The sequence below is a fragment of the Prunus mume genome, linkage group LG4, assembly GCF_029339155.1.
Source record: "Prunus mume cultivar Tortuosa linkage group LG4, ASM2933915v1, whole genome shotgun sequence".
Lineage (NCBI taxonomy): Eukaryota > Viridiplantae > Streptophyta > Magnoliopsida > Rosales > Rosaceae > Prunus > Prunus mume.
The window spans coordinates 10,116,245-10,125,852 of NC_142701.1; the positions used below are offsets into that span (position 1 = coordinate 10,116,245).

A 9,608-nucleotide genomic window follows, 5' to 3' on the forward strand; every position below is an offset into this window, starting at 1 on the left:
TGGAGTCAGTTAAAATTGCAGGGTTGTAAATTGAAGTGCTAGTGCACCTCGATTCACCAACATGTTAATCCCAATGTTGGAAAAATCACTATGTAGTAAGGGGGCGTCAGGCACGGAACTAGCGCCTAGAGGGGTAATCGGAGCCTATGCAAGTGCCTATGCTTTTTTTAATAAATTATTTAGTATTATAAATTATAAATTTATACCAAAATCATGAAAAACAAAGGGATATATAAATTTTATATTAAACAAATAGTATAATATTTCTTTGATTTAAAATATTAAAATATTAATTTGTTATTTGTTACTTATTAGTGGTTACTTTAGTGATTTCATAATGCAAAATCCATTTAATGTGTATTTTTTGAAGCCCAGGCCTTTCTCTCTTGCCCAGGCCCTTTTCTAAACCCTAAACATAACACGCAACCTCTCGTCTTCTTCAATCTCATCGTCGTCTCTCTCTCTCTCTCTCTCTCTCTCTCGCCTCATACACTCCCAATAATCTTATTAGATACTCTTCTGAGTTCTGGGTGGTACAACAACAAAAGCTTTAATGAAAGGCATATAAACATGGAAGAAAGAGACAATGATGAAGAAGGTAAGATTTTCACACAACTATCCGGATCCCCTGGGCTATCAATGAGTCTCTTACCAATGTACTAACAAGGAATTTAAGGTTTCACATGACTTTTAGGAAGCAGAAAAGCAAATGGAATTGCAGTCCAAACGTGGCGGTGAGTGTATATATAGACCAAGTTTAGAGATTATGCACTAATATGAACTAAAAGAAAACTCTAAAGTGCACATCTCCTCTGTTGCAGATGGTTTCATTGCAAGATGAGCAGGTCAGTTCCAAGTTCTTGGTTATTTGCAATTTTGAAGTTGTTTCAGATTCTGTCTTATTGAATTTGTGAACAACTCTGTCCAGGTACCTATATCACACAACATTTACTGGAAGGAGTTATCGATGCTTGTGTATGTCTCGGTGGCTTTTCTTATTGTTCACATTGTTAAGGTAAGTTATTTTACTATGTAGTTCTGTATAACTAAATATGCTTTTCAAAAGATAAGATCATCACTAGAAATGTAGTTAAGTTCGATCTTTCTAATTCCTTTGCATTTACAGGGGACGCATTATTGCTTTGAATTTTGTTACTTAATGAATCTATCTGAATCTTTATGCAGACATCACTAGCAATGTAGTCAATTTTGATTTGTTAGGTTTGCTATGGTCACACATCACAACAAAAGCATGATTACTCATATGAATGCCCTAAGAACCATGAAATGAAATTATAAAGCTGTCCGGAGGACTATAAGCTGATTATGGGTGCACTTGTATTGAAATTAAGCTTTAGAATCGGGTTTTCTATTTTTTTAAAAAATGAAAAAAGAAATAGTGTAGCCAGGCGGCTATACTCGATTATTCGAATTTATTTAAAGTATACTGCTATACTACTAAACCACAAAAAACCAATCACAATCAATCACTAACCTGAGAAGAAGATTTCATGATCTTCCCTGTCTTGGCAAATTCCAAAACAGCTCCATGAAAGTAGCGTTAATTAATCATGATATTGACAGATCTGCATACCATTGGCAAGGACAATGTCTTTATAAAATAAGACATTTTCTGATTACCCAAAAAAAGAGAAGACAGTAGAATGAAATTCTATTTGCTCTTAATATGGAAATGAGACAAAAGGCTAAGGCAGATTACCTCTAAAAAATAATGAAATTGATCAGTCAAACAAGAAAAGTATCCTTGGACACACCAAATGCAATTCAATTTGTGCTCTCGATGTGCAGAATGCTGCTTAAACGCACAGAAAGACAATGTGGGAAAATGAGAAAATGAAGCTCACTTTTATAATATGCATTCCCAAGAGCACTTCATTCCTCCCAATTTAAGTTTTCTTCTGCAACAATAAACGATGAAATTGCAAGATCATATCAGAATATGTGGCCACTCAGATGTATATTGTATCAAACTATAAGTTCTAGCTAGACAAAGATATCAATTCAAAAGTCAGCCTTAGTGGCAACTGGAGAAATCTCAGTTGTACGTACGAAACTATATGTAATAGGAGCAATGTTTTCAAAGACGAGGCGTAGAGGCGATGCATTTTTAGTTGTGCTTTGCGTGTATGCCTTTTGAACATTAATTTATTAATAACAAAAATTTATAAATAATACAATACAACTAAATTGTAGTACTAATTCGTATTACACCATAATAATCTATCAATTACAAGTACTAATTCTCATTTAAGCATAATAATTAATCCTCAAACATAATATTAGGGTTATAGTATATATAGGTCCATGTTAAAATATTTATAATTTAAAAAATAATAATTTATTTATAAAAAGAAAAAAGAAAAAAAGGTAAGCACAGCATTGGGGGATTCAAACAAAAAATAAACAAAAATGGAATGTTAAAAGTTAAGACGTGCGTTTAACTTAAAACCAATGTTCAAAGAAACCAAAACCTCAAAACGACGTTGTTTTGAAGAAAACCTATTTTAAAAAAAATTCACGCAACTTCATCTTCTCTCTCATCTCTCCGCCTCCACCACCTCCCATCTCTCTCTACCTCCATCCTCTCTCATCTTTCTTTGCCTCCATCATCTCCACTTGCGCGCCCTTGAAATAAGGTGAGCCCAGCAGCAGCTACAAAGAAAAGAAGAAAAATTCAAAGATACCTCTGACGAGTACAGAAGAAGCCGTTGCCGCCACTGGTTAGGTCGAGAAGGTAGAGAAGCAGCCACCCGACCCGCCCAGGCTGCGTAACTCCCTGGCGCCTACCCCTAACGTTTAGGGTGAACTCGCGGCGGTGTTCTCCCACCTAGCGCCTAGGAGCCCCCTAGCACTTAGGCACCGCCTAGGTCTATTTTTCAGAGTTTCTTCTTCTTTTTTTGTGGTGAGTGGTGAAGAGATGATAAAACATGAAAAAGGGCATGAAAGATGAAGAAAAATTAATAACATAAAAACAAAAAATTATTTTTAATTTTACTCAGCAATCATTTGATATTAATTTGTCCTTACCAGCCCTTAAATGTCATATGAATCATCAGATTTTTGACTGGCATTGGCCTAATGCATGAAAGCACTTGTGATAATAAGATTAGAACGGAATTGTGTTTGTGCTTAATATGGAGGAGACATAAAGCCAAGGCAGAACCAAGCTGGTGGGTGTTGAGTTTTCTGCATGTTTTTAAAATAAAGCCAACTCACACAATTGCAAAAGTAACAACACCCGATGTATGAGCCCTAATCATACCAAGAGTGTTATATTGAATCTGGAAAGAATGGCTTCAAAGGAAAAACACATCAGTTGGCCAGACTTACAGTAAAAAGGGAGTGAAGTGAAGACAAGTGAAAGAGAATGGAGCATCAAGCTCACAACACCCTTCTTGACATGGAGTCTCTCATCTTGCATTGCATGAGAGAAAAAATTATAGACAGAGAGCACATAGATGCAATGCAGCCACACCATGCACCTTGCAAATCAATAATGAGGTGAAAAAATTTTAGAAGCGACCCATGTACAGTAAAGGAGACGCTTTCTATTGAAATTCAAAGATATTTAGAAGTTCTCTAATGTGGAAACCATTTTTCAGTTTTCCCAAATTTTTTATAGAATTAGTATAGCAACGCAACTGTACTATTTTTAAAAACAATAAAAAACTGAGTATAGCCGCTCGGCTATGCTATCTACATAAAAAAAAAATAAATAAATAAAAAGAGAACCCGCCTCGTGAGCAGGTGCCACGAGTCAAAATAGGTATAGCCGGGCGGCTATAATATTTTTAATCATTAAGGAAACCGAGTAAGGCCGAACGACTATATATAAAAAAAAAGGACCCACCTATTCAAAATACGTGTAGCCGCATACGTTTAGCCGCACGGCTATACTATTAATTGAAAAAAAACATAAGTATAGTCGGCTGGCGATACTATTTATTTATATAAAAAGAGAACTCGCGGAGAAATATGAGCCATGTGTCGAAAATAGTATAGCTGCCTGGCTATACTATTTTTAGAATCACCGAGTATATTCGCCTGGCTATACCATTTGTGAAAAGGGACCCGTCTATCGGTAAGGCGTCCACGTGTCAAAATAAGTATAGCCGGCCTGCTATACTATTTTTACTTAAAAAAATTTAAAAACTGAGTATAGCCGCCTGGTGATACCTTTAAAATATTCTATTTATTTAGTACACGTACATCTTTTTCAATAATTTGAGTATGGGGCGCCAAGAAGAGAGGTAAGGCTCTATTTTGATGATTTCAACTTTTGCTTTTCAAATTTCGGAACTTTCTCAGACTAGGGACCAAAAGGACGAAAAGTAAAGTTAAGTCTTAGTCCAGGGATCATTGCTACAATTTTGCCCCATATATATATGTTTTCAAAATCTGTAGTTTGTCACACCACTGCAGATCACCCCATTTCAAGGGTATTTCAATATTTTTCATAATAATAAAAATTCTAAAATAAGAGATGGAAATTATAAGGAACTAAAAAAATTAAGAAAAATTAGGTATTAAACATGACAATCTTTACTAATTACGATTTGAGACATAAAGTATTTCTGTTTGGGTTTTAATACCTATGAATCAAATTCTGTTTTGGATATGCCCAAAGAGGAGGCCCAATGAATTTGGGCTTGTCCAAATTATAAAGATAAAATACAATTTTACCCTTTTGTTTAAAATCATATCTCAGCCCTCTCTCTCTCCTCTTCCTTATTCACTCCATCGATGATGACGCCCTCTATCTCATCTTCCTTCTTAGCTCCATCGACAACGTCACGACGCCCTCTCTTCAATCCAAACGGCACAGGTCACGTCGTTTGGTGCTCGTCTTCTCTCCAATTAGAAAGAAGTGGAAACCCCGAAGTCTAGAACCCTCTCCTGTTCTGCACCTTCCTTGTATGCCGTTTCTCACCTGTCACTTTGAATTTGAGATTCATAACCAATTCTCAGTATTGCGAACCATTCTCATCTTGTATTGTTTTGCTATGTGTTTGTTTTCATTATTGAAGGCTAGCATTAAGAAGTATGCCTACCTATGCCTGTGATGGTGTTAAATATACTTTGAGATTAATTTCTATGAAACAAATTTACTCTGAGGCATGAGGCTTTATGATTACTGCACTGTTTCTGTTCTTGTTCTTTGAATTTTTTTCCAAATTGTTGATTTTTTCATGTAGCCGAAGAAAACTTTGGAGTTGGGTTTAGCCCAAAACCTTGGTCCAGCAAATTTATTGCGTGGTTTTGCTGAAATTTCTTATCCTTAGTTGTTATGCTGGAAAGTTTGGATTTTATGCAAGTGAAGGTTTTGATAATAAGAATGAGAATTGTTTGTGTTTGGGATTGGGATTACAAGTGACGATAAAACAGATAGGGACATCTGCACTCTTCCGAGGGTGATGACTCAGTCTAATGGGAATCTCTCTGATGCATTTTCAACATTTTTGCACTGCACTGGATTTTTGTGTTCTTGTGTAATTGTTTGTTTAGGTTGGTTTTTTGCTTTTAAAATCATAAATTTGAGTTGTGCTGTTAGGATTGTTGGTGGTAATTTGTTTTGATTGCAATGCAGAAAACAGAAATTGCATTGCAGTTTCCATTTAATTACATTTGGCTAAATTGTTTTATCATTGGATATTGGTATGATGTTTGAAGTTAATGGAAATTATACAATTTTCATCAATGGATATGTCTTTTTGACTTTGTTTAGTTGCTTGTTTTCATGATGGCTTTGCCTTTTGGTTTGTTTGTTTTTTTTTTGTTAGTGTGGTTGCAACTTGATTAGAAATTGCAACGCATAAAATGGAAGGAACTTCTGTTACCTTGATATGTTTCCATTGCACGTTCCAATGTCTTTTCAATGAGCATGCTTAGTGTTATTAGTAATCCAGCTGGGCAGGCAAGTGACAAAGAACGTAGCTAGAATTCTTTTTTATTAAATCAATTGGATACAGCTCTAATACAAGGATTGCCACTTGCCCTTTGCTTGTTTCAAATATATTTTCTCCTTTTATTTAGGGCATGTACTCATCACTCAAGTTTGGAGGTTGACGCATCTTATTCTATGATCGTTGTTCGTTGTACATAATTTGGTCTTATTTTATATAGCACAAACGTCGTTTTATATAGCACATAATTAGGTCAGGCAATGATCTAATTTAGCTGCAACTAAAGCTCACTCACTATGCATTTGTCTTGATTTGGAAATGGTAGATGCCATCACTATCATATAATTAATATCTTGCAATACCATTTGAGCTTCAGTTCCGTGAAATTTTACACAAGTTCTGCATTGTAGTTTGCACAAACTACATTGCAGTTTCAGAAACTGCATTGCAGTTTTGGTAATGACAATTAAATTTTTGTTCTTTCCTTGGCCTTCAACCTCACCAATTTGAAGAGTAGAGGCTACCCATATGAGGAATTTGGTGGGCAAGAGGAGTAGAACTACCCAAGAGCAAGAGAACTCAAAATTGGACTTTTGGAAACTGCATTGCAGTTTTCATTTAATTACAATTGGATTTTTTTCAACCTCACCAATTTGAAGAGTAGAGGCTACCCAGATGAGGAATTGGGTGGGCAAGAGAAGAGTAGAACTACCTAAGAGCAAGGGAACTCAAAATTGGACTTTTGGAAACTGGAAACTGCATTGCAGTTTTCATTTAATTACAATTTGATTTTTGTTCTTTCCTCGGCCTTCAACCTCACCAATTTGAAGAGTAAAGGCTAACCAGATGAGGAAGTGGGTGGGCAAGAGAAGAGTAGAACTACCCAAGAGCAAGGGAACTCAAAATTGGTCTTTTGGAAATTGGAAACTACATTGTAGTTTTCATTTAATTACAATTTGATTTTTGTTCTTTCCTTAGCCTTCAACCTCACCAATTTGAAGAGTAGAGGCAACCCAAATGAGGAATTGGGTGGGCAAGAGAAGAGTAGAACTACCCAAGAGCAAAGGAACTCAAAATTGGACTTTTGGAAACTGGAAACTGCATTGCAGTTTTCATTTAATTACAATTATTTTTGTACCTGTTTTTGTTTTTTTAAACATAATTGATATCTACATTGTATTTTTGTTACAATTTCTGTTTTTATTTGCAGTTTTTTTGTGAACAAGTGTTGAAATGATTTTTTTTTTAAAAAAACCGTTGATTGTTTATATAAATACTGTATAACTGAATAAATATTACAAATTCAAGTTTGGTGTAGTGGTTTGTGAGTGAGCCTTCCTCCTTTGAGTGTCAAGGTTCAAGTCCATTCAATGATGCAAAATCTTTTTTTTTTTTTTAAGGTGAATAAAGGGCAACGGAGTTGGTCACTTGTAGATGATGGCAGGCGGTGACGGGCGGTGGTGGTGGCAGTGGCCGGAGGAATTCCTACGGTGGTGGCGGCGAGTTCGATGGTGTTGGTGTGCAGTGGTGGTGGTGGCGGGATTCCAGCGGCAGGTGGGCGGTGGTAGTTAGCTAGATATGGACATGTGGCATAATATGCTTACCTTAGAAGGAGTGGCATTGTGTGTAATTTCGATATTTTTTAGTGATATTTTTGTAAAATTAGGTGCCACATTTGGTCTTTGGCCTTATGCTAATTAGATGAAATTGTATTCTTATCTTCCAAATTAGTAAACTATATTGTGTTTTAAAACTAAAGCTATATTTGTAATCACAAAACGTTCTTGAGGTTCACGAAACTATCAACTTGCATTTTTGTTTTGTGTCATTCGTGGTCCCCATGGTTACAAAAAAAAAAAAAAAAAAAAAAAAAAACTTGATAGTTTTGTAAACTCCAAGGACGTTTTTTTATCCAAATAAGAAAATTAAGGCATTAAAAACCAAAGAAAGAAGTGCCAATATACAAAATAGGTATGTGAAAATCGCCACTCTTTTATGAAAATTTAATAATGAAAACAATTTTGGTAACTATTTTTCTTGACAAAAAGAAAACTGAAAATTTAATAATGAAAACAATCGCCATAAAATTGTTTTCAGTTTTTCGTTTTTGTTTTACTTTTAACTCTCCACTCTTTGATAGATCTCACTTTTCTTAGTGGGACCAACTGACCTCTTCAACTCTCACATTCACTCTCTCCGATTTCATCGCCTCCTCTTTATCTTTCTCTCGGATCTTACTGCCTACCTCGTCTCTCTTAGATCTCACAACCTAAGTAAGTCAGATTTCTTCTCCGTTAAAAATGTATGAATTTTTCTACATTTTTCATTTTATTTAATCTAATTACCATTTCGAGTTTGATTGCTCTATCTGATTGTTCTTTAATAGAGAAAATCTACTAACATAGTCAAATATGCTATTGTGTTTCTTTTTCGTTGAATCATTCATGATGTGTAGTCCAAGAATAAAGAAGGCATATAATGCAAGATTCGGTGTTTGAGGGCGCCAGACTAGGTTCCGGATCCCAAGATTTGTCATAAGTCTCGAGTCTGGACTCTTTGAATAGGTTATTTTAGAGGTGGGTATGGTTCGGTTCGGCTTGGTTTACCCCTAAAATTTGAACTGAAACTAAAGCTTACATATGGTCTGGTTCAAATCGATTTTCAGACCAATGTATAGGGAAACTGAACAAATCTAATCTAATACTATTCTGGTTCGGTTTGCCTGATTTTTGGTTTAGGAAAATGAGATGATATAAAGAGGTGACAGTGGTGAGCCATTGATTTGTTGAATCGAGTATGAGGGAAAAGAAAAAGGAAGAAGATAGAAAGAGGAAGAATGTCTCATCCTACTCTCTTTGCAAAATATTGTTCACTTTGGGCCTCATACACGCGTATTTGTTCTTGGGCTTTCAAGCCCAAAACACGTCTTACTAGGGGAAAGGAAATTTTCACATATAAGGTACTTCACCTTTCCTCACTCAAGCAATGTGGGATTGTGGCACCATTTAGGCCCGACATTCTCGTTGGTACACTTAGACTTGTGGGCTGTGAAGGATGGAAATGGAAAAGGGGCGAGATCAGTGAGCAATCCTACATTGCTTAGGGAGAGAAAGGTGAAGTGCCATATATGTGTGGGCACTTGACTTCCTAACAAGGCATTTTGGGCAAGATAACATAAGCTTATGCCAAATAACAAAACTACTAGGGCCTAGAACCCAAGCAAACAATATCTTGCTAGTGAAGCAAGGTCAGGATAAAATGGTATTAGAGCTAGACCCCGATTGAAAGTATACTAGCAAGGACGCTGGGCCCCAAGTAGGTAAATGGTAAGAACTATGAGCCCTAAAGGATGCAAGGCGAGAAGGGGGAAGATCAGTGAGCAATCCCACATCCCTTGGGAAGGGAAAGGTGAAGTGTCATATATGTGTGGGCACTTGGATCCCTAGAACTATGCTTTTTGGGGAATATAGCATAAACATGAGCCTGTAAACAAAATCATGTGTGCCTAGTGAAGCAGGTTCATGTCAAAGAAGAGAGAAAGAACAATGTGGAAAAGAGAGAAAGAAAGAGGCACAACAAGAAGGTTATAGTTCATTAAAAGACAAAGAAGAAGGTTAGAGTTGTCATTTTGGTATTAATTGAGCTAAAAGGTCTAGATATTACTTGGGGCTACTAATGTGATTT

At 36.0% G+C, this 9,608-nt stretch overlaps 1 long non-coding RNA gene and 2 other non-coding genes across 3 annotated transcripts; all 3 read left to right on the plus strand.

The window, feature by feature from the left end:
- The first annotated feature begins 470 nt into the window (after positions 1 to 470).
- On the plus strand, positions 471 to 1,359 carry LOC148917873 (uncharacterized). The gene is made up of 3 exons (XR_016126365.1): positions 471 to 598; positions 695 to 845; positions 929 to 1,359. It is a non-coding gene; the product is annotated as an uncharacterized LOC148917873 (long non-coding RNA).
- Positions 1,360 to 5,071: 3,712 nt separating this feature from the next.
- LOC148917874 (small nucleolar RNA Z267) lies at positions 5,072 to 5,143 on the plus strand. The gene has a single exon (XR_016126518.1). It is a non-coding gene; the product is annotated as a small nucleolar RNA Z267 (small nucleolar RNA).
- Positions 5,144 to 5,384: 241 nt separating this feature from the next.
- LOC148917875 (small nucleolar RNA R44/J54/Z268 family) lies at positions 5,385 to 5,470 on the plus strand. The gene has a single exon (XR_016126530.1). It is a non-coding gene; the product is annotated as a small nucleolar RNA R44/J54/Z268 family (small nucleolar RNA).
- Positions 5,471 to 9,608: the final 4,138 nt, after the last annotated feature.